This window comes from Heterodontus francisci, chromosome 7 (genome assembly GCF_036365525.1).
Source record: "Heterodontus francisci isolate sHetFra1 chromosome 7, sHetFra1.hap1, whole genome shotgun sequence".
Taxonomy (NCBI): Eukaryota; Metazoa; Chordata; class Chondrichthyes; order Heterodontiformes; family Heterodontidae; genus Heterodontus; species Heterodontus francisci.
In genome coordinates this window covers 32675176-32691625 of record NC_090377.1, presented here as the reverse complement: position 1 = coordinate 32691625, position 16450 = coordinate 32675176, and positions in this window count along the sequence as shown.

The window sequence follows — 16450 nt, the reverse complement described above, 5'->3', positions numbered from 1 at the left end:
TAGGTCAGTGTCACATCATATCACACGTTCTAGTGTGATACCCAAATCTACCAGCTTCTGACCCAGAGGCAAGATTGCTATCAACTGGGCCAAGCTATGAACAAGCTGACAGGAATTCCAGCAAGTAATGCCAATGATGGGGCAAAGGAAGTGGGGTATGCACAAAAAGCAAAGGTTGGAGGAATGTAGAGTTCTTGGAGGGTTGCAGGGATAATGAGGGGTGAAGCCATGGAAGGATGTGTGTATGAGATGAGAATTTTAAAACTGGGCATTGGTGGCTCAAGAACCAATGTAGAATGCTACTGGTACGTCCTCTGCTACTGCAACAGCCTCTAGACTCTCTCAGTTGTTTCCTTTCCCTCCCACAATCTCTTTCAACTTTGTTGCCTTGAACAGCCAATATACTGTATAAGACATCCCTCTGCTCCTCAAGCCCTGAACAGCTTTGAAGACTCAGCCCCAGAACTGCTAATATGGAGTACTGTATAAAATCTGTTCTTGGAGCCTCTGAACTGCAGTTTTAAATAACTTAGCAAGAAATAAAGAGACAAAATTGGGGCTGCAAAAGACTCACATAGCTTTCAATCAAGTTCCTTCTCAACAACAACTATTTGCATTTATATAGGGCAGCACAGTGGCGCAGTGGTTAGCACCGCAGCCTCACAGCTCCAGCGACCCGGGTTCAATTCTGGGTACTGCCTGTGTGGAGTTTGCAAGTTCTCCCTGTGTCTGCGTGGGTTTCCTCCGGGTGCTCTGGTTTCCTCCCACATGCCAAAGACTTGCTGGTTGATAGGTTAATTGGCCATTATAAATTGCCCCTAGTATAGGTAGGTGGTAGGGAAATATAGGGGACAGGTGGGGATGTGGTAGGAATATGGAATTAGTGTAGGATTAGTATAAATGGGTGATTGATGGTCGGCACAGACTCAGTGGGCCGAAGGGCCTGTTTCAGTGCTGTATCTCTAAACTAAACATTAACATAGTAAAATGTCCCAAGTCACCAGGGGAGCATCTTCATTTTTACATTTATTCGATCTTCATGTCAGTTTCAGTCTATTGGTTGCTGAACAATTTTGGTTGCTATTTCCTCTCTTTCACCTCTAAAATGATCCTATAAAAGTACAACTTATATTTATATAGCTCTTTTAATGTAATAATACATCCCAAGGTCCTTCACAGGAGCCTTATAAAACAAAGTATGACACTGAGTCACAAATGGGGATTTTGGCCAGAATTGTACACCCCCCTCCACCCCTGGGAGCAGGTTGGAGGCAGGGTCGGGTGTAAAATTGAGTGGGAGGTTAGGGGGTGCTGTTCCCGTTGCCTTCCTGCCCCCACTGCAATTTTATGAGTGGCAGCGGCGGTGACAAATCGCCCGCCCACACCAGGCCAATTAAGGCCCTTAAGTAGCCAATTAGTTGCCACTTAAGGTCCTTCTCCTGCCACCGTAGGTATATTGTCAGCGGCGGGCAGGTGGTTCAGTAGCTCAGAAGGCTACACAATAAAACCTGGTGGCCTCCTTGCGGGATGGGGGGAGGCTCCTCCTGATCGGGAACCATATGCCCCATGGATGGTTCCCCCCACAGCACAAGCTGCCCCACTGCAGCACGTTTCTCCCCCCCGCACCCCCACAGCCTACTACTCCCTTGCCTCGCCAGGGACCAGTCAATTGTCCCTGCCAAGGCTAATGGAGGGCCTCCTCCATTGATGTTCCTCACACTGAGTGCAGTCCCAGCAGTGGCCACCACTCCTGGTGGAGCTGCTGGGACTGAGAGCTGCCAGCCCGCTGATTGGCCAACAGCTTTTAGAAGTGGAACTTCCTACCTCAAAAGTGCAGAAGTCCTGCCCAAGGCCAATTAAGGACCTGGGCCATGTAAAATCACTGCATAGCTTCCAGGCCCGGCGGAGGCGGACTCGCCCCTGAATTTCTGGCTGGTGGGTGGGGCCTCCACTGCCAGGTAAAACGTTGGCCCTCAGGTCGGATGACCAAAAGCTTGGTCAAAGATGTGTTTTTTTGAGGAGGGTCTTAAAGGAGGAAAGCAAGGTGGAGAGTTGGAGAGGTGTAAGGAGGGTATTCCAGAGCTTGGGGCCTAAGCAACTGAAGGCATGGCCACCAATGGCGGAGCGATTAAAATCACTGATGCACAAGAGGGCAGAATTAGAGGAGCGCAGATATCTGAGGGTTGTAGGGCTAGAGGAGATTACAGAGATAGGGAGAAGCGAGGCCATGGAGGGATTTGAAAACAAGGATGAGAATTTTAAAATTGCTCGACTAGGAGCCAATGTAGGTCAGCGAGCACAGGAGGTGATAGGGGAAACAACTTGGTATAAGTTAAGACATGGACAGCAGAGTTTTTGATGACCTCAAGTTTACGGAGAGTAGAATGTGGGAGACCGGCCAGGAGTGCATTGGAATAGTCAAGTCTAGAGGTAACAAAGGCAAAAATGAGGGTTTCAGCAGCAGATGAGCCGAAACGGGCGAAGCCAGGCGATGTTACAAAGATGGAAATAGGCGGTCCTAGTGATAGCATGTGAGGTCAGAAGCTCATCTCAAGGTCAAATGTGACACCAAGGTTGTGAACAGACTTGCTTAATCTCAGTCTGTTGCAAGAGAGAGAGATGGAGTCGGTTGCTAGGGAACAGAGTTTGGGGTGGGGACTGACATCAATGGTTTCCGTCTTGCTAATATTTAATTGGAGGAAATTTCTGCTTATCCAGTACCAGATGTTGGATAAGCAGTCTGATAATTTAGCAACAGTGGAGAAGTCGAAAGTAATGGTGGTGAGATAGAGCTGAATGTCGCAGCATACACTTTAAAACTCTCACCATGTTTTCGGATCAGGTCATCAAGGGGCAGTATGTAGATGAGAAATAGGAGGGAGCCAAGTATAGATCCTTGGGGGACACCAGAGATACCAGTGCAGGAACAGGGAGAGAAGCCATTGCAAGTGATTCCCTGGCTACGATTAGATAGATAAGAATGGCACCAGGTGAGAGCAGTCCTGCCCAGCTAGACGATAGAGGAGAGACATTGGAGGAGGATGGTGTGGTCAACCACGTCAAAGGCTGCAGACAGGTCGAGAAGGACAAGGAGGGAATGTTTACCTTTGTCACAGTCACATTTGTGACTTTGATAAGAATTGTTTTGGTACTGTGGTGGGGGCGAAAACCTGTTTAGCGGCATCCAAACATGGAGTTCCGGGAAAGATGGCAATGGATTTGGAAGGCGACCGTATGTTTCAGGACTTTGGAGAGGAAAGGGAGGTTGGAGATGTGATGGTAGTTTGCAAGGACAGTGGGGTCAAACTTTTTTTTTTTGAGAGGGATGATGACAGCAGATTTAAAAAGGAGAGAGGGACAACACATGAAGAGATAACCGTTAGCTGATATGGGGACCAGGAGGGGAAGTTGGGTGATCAGCAGTTTAGTGTAAATAGGATTGAGTGAATAGGAGGTGAGTCTCGTGGACAAGATGAGCTCAGAGAGTATGAGGGGAGATCGGAGAGAAACAAGAGAAAGATGTGAGTTCAGGACTAGGGCAGGGGGAGCAATGGAGGAAGTATGACCAGGTGAACTGGTGGAAGGGAGGGACACAGCAGAGACAGCTGATTGGATGGTCTCGATCTTAGTGACAAAGAAGTCCATGAGCTCCTCACACACTGTTGGAGGTGAGGGTGGAGGGGACAGGAGAGAGGGAGTTAAGACGACAGTTTGCAGTAGAGAAAAAAAAAATTGTAGGTCATTGCCTATACTTGATTCAATTGGCAGCACACTGATTACAAAGTCAGAAGATTGCATGTCACAGCCCCCACACCAGGACAGCGTGATGCAACCTTCAGGAGGTGTGCGGAGGGTCTGTTGCATTTGAGTGGTGCTGGGTTTTTTGGCTGATGTTAAGTAGCATTTGCTTGTTTCAGTGGCTCAGGTGGACGTTGAACACCCTATGGCATTATTTCCCCAGTGGTTATTGCCAGTATTTCTCCCTCAATCGATGCCAATTTAGGAGGCAGCTTGACTAGCCTTTATACTGCAGCTATTCAAGCGATATTGTTGCTACTCTTGGCTACATAACAACAGTCACAGTTTTGAGACATTTTTGTATTATATTATTGGCTATCCCTCGCAGGTGAGGATGATTGTCTTCAGTGAGTCCGAAAATGGCTGATGAGGCCGATTCGGCATCTACAGACTTTATGGCACGTAGGGTATCTGTTGCCATGTGGGATGTCTGGTCGTGTATTATTAGTTCAGGTCATGTCTTGTTCTTTCTGCCACTCTGGCTTTTCCTCTTTATTTTTCATCGTTGGGTCTCAAAATGCTGGGATCCTTCCCATAGATTCTGCCTCCATCTGGTTTGGTCTAGGGCAATGGTCTCCCAGGAGTTGATGTCAATGTTGCAATTCTTCTGTTGTTGGCTTTCAGCACATTCTTGAAATGCTTTTTCTGTCCTCCTCTGGTGCGTCTGCCCTGACTGAGCTGGGAGAAGACAATCTGCTTTGGGAGCCTGGTATCTGACATCCAAACGATACGACTAACCCAATGAAGATGACAGCAGGTAATCATAGCCTCGATTCTTGTGGTGCCTGCTTGTGAGAGGACACTGATGTTAGTGCGCCTGTCCTCCCATTTGATATGTAGGATCTCCCACAGGCAGCGTTGATGAAATGACTCCAGTGCTTTTTCGACATAACATTTATGTAAAACCTTTCAAATGTGTAAAGTTCTTAGACAAGCGCAAGTTTAATGTTTACTTCAGCAAAATGATCCAGGTTAAGGAGCCGCAGACACTTACTTTAACATAACAAACCATCACGATTATTTCAGCTCAGTCCCAGCCTCTCAGACCCACCAAACACAAATTCCCAATCTGTGAATGGAAATCTTTTTTTGCTCTGAGCCACATCTCACCATTTATAGCCACACAACAGTCACATTTTGTTTTGAAACTAGCCTTTTATATCTAATCTAGAAATATAATAGTCAAACTTGTATCATAAGGTGCTATACAGTCAAGACATACTGCACTAATCTAGTGCATGGTCTACTATGGACCCCACTCCAGACTGACAAAACAATGAAAACTCCTCGCACAAGCGACATACTGATGTGAAGACTCACCCCTCTGGCTGTGGCTTTCATACCAGCAGGATGTCAGAATCAATGCATTTTAAATGTAGGTCTTGTCTGACACCAGAACACACGTGATCGTTCCTGTGTGAATCTTGGCAACAGACACAATCCTGTGTACTGCTTCAAAAATCAGTGCACATGTGGACTTTGATACCTGAGGAATTAAGATTTCTACAGCCTGAAATCTGGAGTGTTGTAACTGCCTCAAAACTCTAGTCCAGAGGGGCCCTGCCAGAGACACTGAGAGCTACTACTGTATTTTCAGTTATAGACCACTGGTGCAGCTACAGTAGCAGACGTCAAGGAAATTTAAGGAGCTGTATTGTTTAAACATCGTTTCAGTACTGTCTTTGACCTTGTGAAACAAACTATTTTACCAAAGTAATAACTTAAAAAAGGTAATGAATAAATGTATGCAGGCTGTTAGAGCCTCCAAGTAGAAAAAAATAAATCCAGTAAATGACTTTGGTTTTATGTATAACAGGGGAGAATCTGTTTAAGTTTAGATAATTCATTAATAATAGAAATGCTTTGGTGCATTAAAGTACTTGTTTGGTAGAGGAAAAGTGTAGAATACATTACAGCTATTTTGATTAACAGCATTCTCCAAAAGGAAATGGCCTTTTGTTACACTGAGTATCTGGGTGCAAAATTTCCACTCTGAGGTGAAATCGCACTTCAGGTCTTCTTGAATGGATGCCCAGGTCGAGTGGTTATCTCTGAAAGCATATGTTCAGAGAGTAATACAGCCCTGACCCTTTGCACCCAGGCATACTTCTGTTCATGTACCAAACAGTGCAGACTGCTGTCTTGTGTGACTGGGAACAGATGCCTCTGCCCTGCCTCCATGTGCTGACAAGGTGCATGACTTCAAAGGAAGCAGAGGTGTGCCTCAGTCAGCCTGTCTGCAACGAGGAGGGCAGGAGGACAAAAGTCACAATTTGTTTACAGTTTAAAAAACCTAATCACATAATTGAATCCCTGGAATGTGACGTCTGACAAGGAAAGGCGAGTAAATAGGGAACGACTTGTACCATTGCCATGGGCAATTACCTTATCACAACTCCTGCATTTTGTGCAGAGATAGATAAAGCTGGTCAGGGTTATAGGGCTATCATTTTACATTGGAAGAATGTGCCACAACAATTAGCCCATTGAAATAGGAAGGTAAGCTTGTTGCTGAAAGTGTAGTGCAGCAAATGGTGGGTAATAGAGCATGCATAATTACCTTAAAGTACCTGTAATCCTAGGAGATTTACCTTGAGATAAAGCAAGGGAAAGTCCCTCAGGTTCTACTGATGGGTCCCCAGCCAGGTTGGATGTGTTTCAGGTATAGGATGTCAGCTGCTGAGTGCAGTTTATTGATCCAAAGAGACCAGGCATTTCCCGACCCAAATTGAATTTAACTGCTTAGAGGGGAAGACAGCTGGCTTGTTTAGATTTTACCTACACTGTGTTTTGAAACACTATCTGATAATAAAGACAAATAGGACACATGGGTGCAGGTAAGCAAGATAATGGGCCAGAAGCAAAGACCCTTACGATTTAAAATAGTACACTCTCTTGTTATCCAATTTGGTTGAGGTTGTACATGAGGCTGTGTAGCCTTTTTTCACTATTTTGACTGAAGATCTATTCTTTGTGTAAATTCATATTGAGCTATAATAGAACAGTTAATTCAATACCTTTTAGAATTGTCTGATCGGGCAAACACACAAACCCACTGCATCCGCACCTAGGGGCCCCTGCCCCCAATCCAGGTAAAACTTGTTTTCACACAAAAGAATTGCATACAACTGTTTAGATCAGACTCATTGAAGCACAGTATATTGCAATATGAGGTGCTTTATTAATAGTACAGTGGGCAAGCATTTCAGGGGTCTATTTCTTCATGCATTTACTACAAGTTTGTATTTTTTTAAATCGTGGATGCATGGAATGTGGGAGTTTGTGCAGGGTTTGCTGAAGGGCTCTGGCCTTGCTTGGTGTCTCAGGACTCAAGAATTCTTACAATTTGAATCTCCATCCTATAAAGTATGGCCACTTATACTACCTGGACAGATTCTGGCAGAATTAGTTAAGTCGTGGTAAAGAGAGGCAAGTGAGTGGAAAGGTTCAGGGCAGACAGCAGTGGTCTTCTTACACTTTTTGTGGATGGCCGAAGGAGCAGTATTGAGGGCATTAGTGGAGATGGGTACAGGCTGGACTATTTCAAAAGAACAAGAACAATTTGCATTTATAGAGCACCTTTAACATTGTAAAATGTCCCTACAGCATTACCAAACAAAATTTTACACCATGCCACAGAAGGAGATATTAGGACAGATGACTGAAAGCTTGGTCAAAGAGATAGGTTTCAAGGAACACCTTAAAAGGAAGAAGCTCAATAATGTTCATCTTTGACTGCAGTGCATTATGGGTATATCCTGGCAGGACAAAATTCACAAATGCTGCAATCCTCTCAAAGGCAGAGCTCCCAAGTGTGTTGGCACTAATCAAACAGAGGCAGTTTCAGTCATCCGCAGGATGGAAGACAGTCACATACTCAAGGACCTTCTGCAGGTGAGGTAACTGAGGCCAGATGACCAGTGGGGTGTCCAAAGCTCTGTTTCAAGGATGTTTGCAAGTGTGACACGAAGGCCCTAAATGTAGGCTATCGCACTTGGGAGTCACTTGTTGGTGAAAGAAGCAAATGGCGACACATCCTGTGGACTGGTGTGCACTATCATGATGACCTGTTGCTACCAGCAGCTTGGCAATAGGCACGAATGTCAAAAACAACAACTCACAGCATCACGTGGCAGCTTCACATGCGGCACTTGTGGCAGAACCTCCTTCCCAAGGATTGGCCTTCACTGCCATCAACAAAGGTGCACGAAGAGAATGGATTGTTTGTTGCGTGTCCATCATCTTTCGTAGATGGAAGGATGCTAACCCTAAAGGAAGGAAGAGAGGTAGCTAGGCGGAGAGTTTTAAGGAAGGGAATTCCAGAGCTTAGGGCCAAGGCAGCTGAAACATGGTACCCAATGGTGAAGCAATTAAAATTGGGGAGGTGCAAGATGCCAGAATTGGAGGGGCGCAGACACCTCAAAAGCTTATAGAGCTGCAGGAGGTTACAGGGAGGGGTGAGGCCATGGAGGGATTTGCAAACAACCGCAGGAATTCCAAAATTGAGACTTTGCCAGACTGGAAGTCAGTGTTGGCCAGCCAGCACAGGAGCAATGGGTAAACATGGTCTAATCTCCCTCATCTGGAAGGAGAAGAGCATGCCAGGGGATCTCTGTCACGGCGTAATTGTGACCAGGTTCAAAACAGGCGACAAGACCAACTATGTTAACTACAGAGGGGTATCTCTGCTGTCCGCTACAAGGAAGATCATCGCAAGAGTCCTTCTCAACCACCTTCTCCCCTGAAGAGCTCCTACTGGAATCACAGTGTGGATTCGGTTCATCAAGAGGCACAGTGGACATGATCTTCACAGCAAGACAACCCCAAGAAAAAAATAGGGAGCAGCAGCAACCTTTATACAAAGGTTCACAAAGTCCTTTGACTCTATCAATCGGGAGGGATTATGGCACATCCTCCTCAAATTTGGCTGCCCAGCGAAATTTGTCACCATCTTCCGCCTGCTGCTGGACGACATGCAAGCTGTAATCCTTGCCAATGGATCTGCTACTGACCCAATCCCAGTGCAAACTGGGGTTAAGCAAGGCTGTGTCATCGCATCAATGCACTTTTCCATCTTCCTCACCGCAACACTCCACCTCATCTCCATGAAGCTCCCTGCCAGAGTAAATCTACTCTACAGGACAAGCAGAAAACTATTTAACCTACGTCGCCTCCTGTCCAGAACCAAGGTCAGTCCAACCTCCATCATCCAGCGGCAGTATGCTAACAATGCTTGCACATGTGCACACTCAGAGGCCGAGCTTCAAACCCTCAATGATGCATTCACAGAGGCGCATGAAAGAATGGGCTTTTATCTAAACATCTGGAAGACAAAGGTCCTCTACCAGCCTCTCCCACAGTGCAACACTGTCCCCCGACTATCAAGATCCACAGCGAACCACTGGATAATGTGGATCACTTCTCAGACCTTGGGAGCCTCCTCTCAGCAAAGGCAGACATCGACAGTGAAACTCAGCATCATCTCCAGTGTGCCAGCACAGCCTTCAGTCCTCTGATGAAAAGAGTATTTGACGACAAAGAACTCAAACCTGGCACCAAGCTCATGGTCTACAGGGCCGCAATGTTACCTGCCCTCCTGTATGCGTCGGAAACATGGACGCTGTATAGCAGACATCTCAAAGCCCTGGAGAGACGTCACCAGTGTTGCCTCTGCAAGATCCTGCAAATTCTGTGGCAGAACAGGTGCTCCAATATCAGTGTCCCCTCTCAGGCCAACATCCCCAGCATCGAGACACTGGTCGTGGCTAGGCAGTTACGTTGGGCAGACCACATCATCCTCATGCCTGACATAAGACAAGCTTTCTACTCCGAACTCTGTCACGGCAAGAGGCTACCTTCACAAAGGAGGACACAAATATCATACCAGAAATGTTGGGGAACACAGGGCTTAGTGAGAGAGAAGAACTGAAAGAAATTAGTATTAGTAGAGAAATGGTGTTGGGGAAATTGATGGGATTGAAGGCCGATAAATCACCAAGGCCTGAAGGTATGCATCCCAGAGTACTTAAGGAAGTGGTCCTAGAAATAGTGGATGCATTGGTGGTCATCTTCCAAGATTCTATAGGCTCTGGAATAGTTCCTACAGATTGGAGGGTAGCTAATGCAACCCCACTATTTAAAAAGGGAGGTCGAGAGAAAGCAGGAAATTATAGACCAGTCAGCATGACGTCGGTAGTGGGGAAAATTCTAGAGTCCATTGTCACAGATTTTATAGCAGAGCACTTAGATAACAGTGGTAGAAATCGGGCAGAGTGAGCATGGATTTACGAAAGGGAAATCATGCTTGACAAATCTACTAGAATTCTTTGAGGATGTAACTAGTAGAGTTGATGAAGGGGAGCCAGTGGATGTGGTTTATTTGGACTTTCAGAAGGCTTTCGACAAAGTCCCACATAAGAGATTAGCGTGTAAAATTAAAGCGCATGGGATTGGTAGTGTATTGCGATGGATAGAAAATTGGTTGGCGGACAGGAAACAAATAGTAGGATAAATGGGTCTTTTTCCAAATGGCAGGCAGTGACTAATGGGGTACCACAGGGATCGGTGCTAGGAAACCAGCTATTCACAATATACATTAATGATTTAGATGAGGGAACTAAATGTAACATCTCCAAATTTGCAGATGACACAAAACTGGGTGGGAGGGTGAGTTGTGTGGAGGATGCAGAGAGGCGTCAGGGTGATTTGGACAAGTTGAGTGAGTGGTCTAATGCATGGAAGATGCAGTATAATGTGGATAAATGTGAAGTTTACACTTTGGTTGCAAAAACAGGAAGGCAGATTATTATCTGGCTATAAACTGAGGAAGGGGAATATGCAGCGAGACCTGGGTGTTCTTGTACACCAGTCGCTGAAGGTAAGCATGCAGGTGCGACAGGCGATAAAAAAGGCAAATGTTATGTTGGCCTTCATTGCGAGAGAATTCAAGTACAGAAGCTGGGATGTTTTGCTGCAATTATACAGGGCCTTGGTGAGGCCACACCTGGAATATTGTGTGCAGTTTTGGTCTCCTGATCTGAGGAAGGATGTTCTTGCTATAGAGGGAGTGCAGCAAAGGTTTACCAGACTGATTCCTGGGGTGGCGGGACTGATGTATGAGGAGAGATTGAGTCGGTTAGGATTATATTCGCTGGAGTTCAGAAGAGTGAGGGGGGATCTCATAGAAACCTATAAAATTCTAACAGGACTTGACAGGGTAGATGCAGGAAGGATGTTCCTGATGGTGGGGGAGTCCAGAACCAGGGGTCATAGTCTTAGGATATGGGGTAAACCTTTCAGGACTGAGATGAGGAGAAATTTCTTCACCCAGAGAGTGGTGAGCCTGTGGAATTTGCTACCACAGAAAGCAATTGAGGCCAAAACATTGTATGTTTTCAAGAAGGAGTTAGATATAGCTCTTGGGTCTAAAGGGATCAAAGGGTATGGGGCGAAAGCTGGAACAGGTTACTGAGTTGGATGATCAGCCATGATCATAATGAATGGCGGAGCAGGCTCGAAGGGCTAAATGGCCTACTCCTGCTCCTATTTTCTATGTTTCTATGTTTCTACCAGGTGGGCACAGGAAACACTACAAGGATGCCCTTAAAGCCTCCCTGAAAAAAATGTGACATCTCCACTGATTTGTGGGAATTTCTTGCCAGAGACCACCCAAAATGGAGAAGAAGCATCCGTGAAGCTGCCAGCCACTTCGAACAACGTCGACATGCCTGGGCAGCGACCAAGTGCAAACAGCGGAAGCAGCGTTCAGAAATTCGAGCATCCCACTCACTCACCTCACCAAACACCTCCTGCTCCACCTGTGGCAGAGTGTGCGGATCCAGAATTGGGCTATTCAGTCACCTAAGGACCCACAACCCTTGAGTGGAAGAAAGTCATCCTCGTTCAAGAACAAGAAGCAGCAGCAGCAACACAGGACTTGGTGTGAACTAAGATGAGTTCACAATGGATATAGGGAGTAACCTTAGGGGACAGAACAGGAAGATCTTTCCAACATTGCAATGAAGCTAGCCATCGCACCTCAGGTATCACCTGCTAATCTGTGGATTGGCATTATTGCTACCTTAATACATGGAGCAAGAAAAGCATGGCAAATACATACTTGTTGCTCAAAAAGCAAATGCACGCTAAAATTGCTCTAATATGTTCTATGTGCCTGATGTAGATATGATCAGAGATTAACACGAAAAACCCCTTCAAACCCTGATTACTGTGGTTTGTGAAAGTGAGTGGCCCTGAAATGGGCATAAGCAGCACATTTCATTCCCCAGTTCTTATTTTCATCAAAACTATGTAGGAACTATCAATCAAGGCTGACATAGATTATGGCCTGCCTTTCTTTAATAATTGCAACACTATGGAACTAAAGCATTAACATTTCATTACTTTTAAAATACTGAAGAGGTGACTCCTACCTCATAATGATAGGAGTCACTGATTAAAGCTTAACCATTTGTCCATGTCTAACACGATTTCTGAGGCAGCAACAGTCGTGGCAGTTATATTTACATATCATTTCCATGGCACTTTAGCAGTGCTATGTGTCTACAACCAGCATTAAAGTAGAAATTTTGCTTTTCAATGGCAGCTGATCATAACCGCTTTATTTTATATTTAACAACACTCAAGATGCATTAGCAGTCAAAGAGCAGATGAAAGCCTGACACTAGTGTCATACCAGATCTGCATTTACAATGCACCAGTACCTCATAGGTATGAAATACAATGGCAATTTTTTTTATTGCTACAACTAAGATGTTTACACTCCAAACTTTGCTTTGGATGAAGTCCACAATGTGTTCACTCCACCATAAACTTTATAGTGTAGAGGTATACAGACCAGAGTAATCTAAGGCTACATCATCCATAGTTTATACTGAAAAGCAAAGCAGGTGATGATGATTATTCAAGGTACACGGCCCACTTAATTGGATTGAAGTCTGTGTGTGTGCATGCCTCTGTATCTATTAAAGAGAGATAGAGGATACAATGAGTAATTACGTGTAATTGGGTCAGAGTGTTTAAATTTTGACTTGGAGTAACTCCAGAAGTCTCAGACCCTGAAATTGTTTAGATTCACTTGTGGATCCACAGAAAGTGTACAAAAGTAACTGAAGACAAGTGATGATCCTTACGGTCTAGGATGAGAAAATAATTTGCATTGCACCAATTCCAGTGGTAGTGTAGTGACCAGATAAAGGGCAGTGCAAGGGAAGCAGCTTAAGAATAAAACTTTAAGAATTGTATTAAAGCAAATTATTTCAAATATTGTGTGGCTTCCATTGGTGTAAGGGGTACTTTTAGAGTAATGCAATCATTGCTTCTTTACTTGCTCTGTTCAGGTGCTTCAGCTGTAAATGCTGTGTCTCTGGCTTTCTATTATTGTTTGGTATTCAGTTCTGCGTCGAATGCAGAAGCAGATGTCCCCGGCATTGTTCACAGTGAGTTAGAGGATACATCAAAGTGTGACATTTGACATGTGATAGCTACAGTTTGACAGGCCACAAGAGAGTGTTGCTTACAGGAACCATGTGCTATCTGCTAGACTTTCAATATCCTTTGGCAATCTCCTGTGCTGCTACACAGAGCGAGTCAAGACCAAGTGCTGTCTTCAGGTGAAGCCGACTACAAAGGCAGGGATTTTTGGACCAGGGCATGCAGATGTAATTTAGTCCCTGTTTAAAAGTCATATATTTTGTCCTGATTTTGTATAATAGTGATTTTATATTCTTCTCTTCTTTGGCCTCCTTGTTTCGAGAGACAATGGGTAAGCGCCTGGAGGTGGTCAGTGGTTTGTGGAGCAGCGCCTGGAGTGGCTATAAAGGCCAATTCTAGAGTGACAGACTCTTCCATAGGTGCTGCAGATAAAAGTGGTTGTCGGGGCTGTTACACAGTTGGCTCTCCCCTTGCGCTTCTGTCTTTTTTCCTGCCAACTGCTTAGTCTCTGACTCGCCACACTTTAGCCCCGCCTTTATGACTGCCCGCCAGCTCTGGCGATCACTGGCAACTGACTCCCACGACTTGTGATCAATGTCACAGGACTTCATGTCGCGTTTGCAGACGTCTTTAAAGCGGAGACATGGACAACCAGTGGGTCTCATACCTGTGACGAGCTCGCTGTACAATGTGTCCTTGGGGATCCTGCCATCTTCCATGCGGCTCACATGGCCAAGCCATCTAAAGTGCCGCTGGCTCAGTAGGGTGTTTATGCTGGGGATGTTGGCTGCCTTGAGGACTTCTGTGTTGGAGATACGGTCCTGCCACCTGATGCCAAGGATTCTCCGGAGGCAGCGAAGATGGAATGAATTGAGATGTCGCTCTTGGCTGACATACATTGTCCAGGCCTTGCTGCCGTAGAGCAAGGTACTGAGGACACAGGCTTGATACACTCGGACTTTTGTGTTCCGTGTCAGTGCGCCATTTTCCCACACTCTCTTGGCCAGTCTGGACATAGCAGTGGAAGCCTTTCCCATGCGCTTGTTGATTTCTGCATCGAGAGACAGGTTACTGGTGATAGTTGAGCCTAGGTAGGTGATCTCTTGAACCACTTCCAGAGCGTGGTCGCCGATATTGATGGATGGAGCATTTCTAATGTCCTGTTCCATGATGTTCGTTTTCTTGAGGCTGATGGTTAGGCCAAATTCGTTGCAGGCAGCTGCAATCCTGTTGATGAGTCTCTGCAGACACTCTTCAGTGTGAGATGTTAATGCAGCATCGTCAGCAAAGAGGAATTCCCTGATGAGGACTTTCCGTACTTTGGTCTTCACTCTTAGACGGGCAAGGTTGAACAACCTGCCATCTGATCTTGTGTGGAGGAAAATTCCTTCTTCTGAAGACTTGAACGCATGTGAGAGCAGCAGGGAGAAGAAGATCCCAAACAGTGTAGGTGCGAGAACACAGCCCTGTTTCACGTCACTCAGGATAGGAAAGGGGTCTGATGAGATGCCGCTATGCTGAATTGTGCCTTTCATATTGTCATGGAATGAGGTGATGATACTTCATAGCTTTGGTGGACATCCAATCTTTTCTAGTCGTCTGAAGAGACCACGTCTGCTGACGAGGTCAAAGGCTTTGGTGAGATCAATGAAAGCAATGTAGAGGGGCATCTGTTGTTCGCGGCATTTCTCCTGTAGCTGATGAAGGGAGAACAGCATGTCAATGGTCGATCTCTCTGCTCGAAAGCCACACTGTGCCTCAGGGTAGACACGCTCAGCCAGCTTCTGGAGCCTGTTTAAAGCGACTCGAGCGAAGACTTTCCCCACTATGCTGAGCAGGGAGATTCCACGGTAGTTGTTGCAGTCGTCACGGTCACCCTTGTTCTTATAGAGGGTGATGATATTGGCATCGTGCATGTCCTGTGCTACTACTCCCTCGTCCCAGCACAGGCAAAGCAGTTCGTAGAGTGCTGAAAGCATTGCAGGCTTGGCACTCTCGATTATTTCAGGGGTAATGCTGTCCTTCCCAGGGGCTTTTCTGCTGGCTAGAGAATCAATGGCATCACTGAGTTCCGATTTTGTTGGCTGTACGTCCAGCTCATCCATGACTGGCAGAGACTGGACTGCATTGAGGGTGGTCTCAGTGACAACATTTTCCCTGGAGTACAGTTCTAGGTAGTGCTCCACCCAGCGGTCCATTTGCTTGCGTTGGTCAGTGATTGTGTCTCCTGATTTAGATTTGAGGGGGGGCGATCTTCTTGATGGTTGGTCCAAAAGCTCTGTTAATGCCATCATACATTCCTCTGATGTCAGAGGCCAGCTGAATATGACTGCATAGGTGTTGCCAGTAGTCATTTGCGCAGCGCCTGGCTGTTCTTTGTGCAGCGCGTCTGGCTGCTTTAAGTCCTACGGATGTTAACTCGCTGGGGGCTTTCTTGTAGTTCAACAGTGCAATGAGCTTAGCGGCTATGACAGATTCCAGCTCTTCAAAGTGAGATTGAAACCAGTCTGCATTCTGCTTCACACGTTTGCCTTAGGTGGTCATAGCTGAGTCATAGATGGCGTCTCTGATGTGGGCCCACTTGGTCTCTGCATCCCCTATGGGAGTGTTTTGAAGGGCTTTTTCAAGTGAATTAAAAAACTTATTTTATATTAGGTATAGATAAATATCAAAACTCATGGCACTTTTGGAAACAGAGAAGTGGAGTTGGTTGGAACATCGGTGTTTCTGTGTCGTACAAGCCGTCGGGCTGAATGATACAAAATTGAAGTGTTACAGCACCACCACTGGTGGGAGAGGGTAACTATAACATGACACCTTACATGGGCTATGTCCATTATAAATATGCACATAAAATTGTGATGGAAAAATGTTCATAACAACAGCAACTTGTATTTATATCAGGCCTTTAACATAGTAAAACATCCCAATGCACTTCACAGGATGTAAGTTTTTAAATATTTCAAATTGCTTTCCCTGTATCCCAATTACAGGTCAAAGTATTCATTTGTGCTGTTTCTTTTCTCCCTTACGTTTTTAGACTCAAGACTGGTAACTTCTCTCCTGGCCATTAACACTGAACTTCATTTTCAGACTCTCAGTTTTACAGCCATTGGAATAGTTCAATTGATCTGGTTTTGAAATGTTACTGTAAAGAACCAATATCAGATGAAGAGAAAAATCTGCCCAACGGCAGACC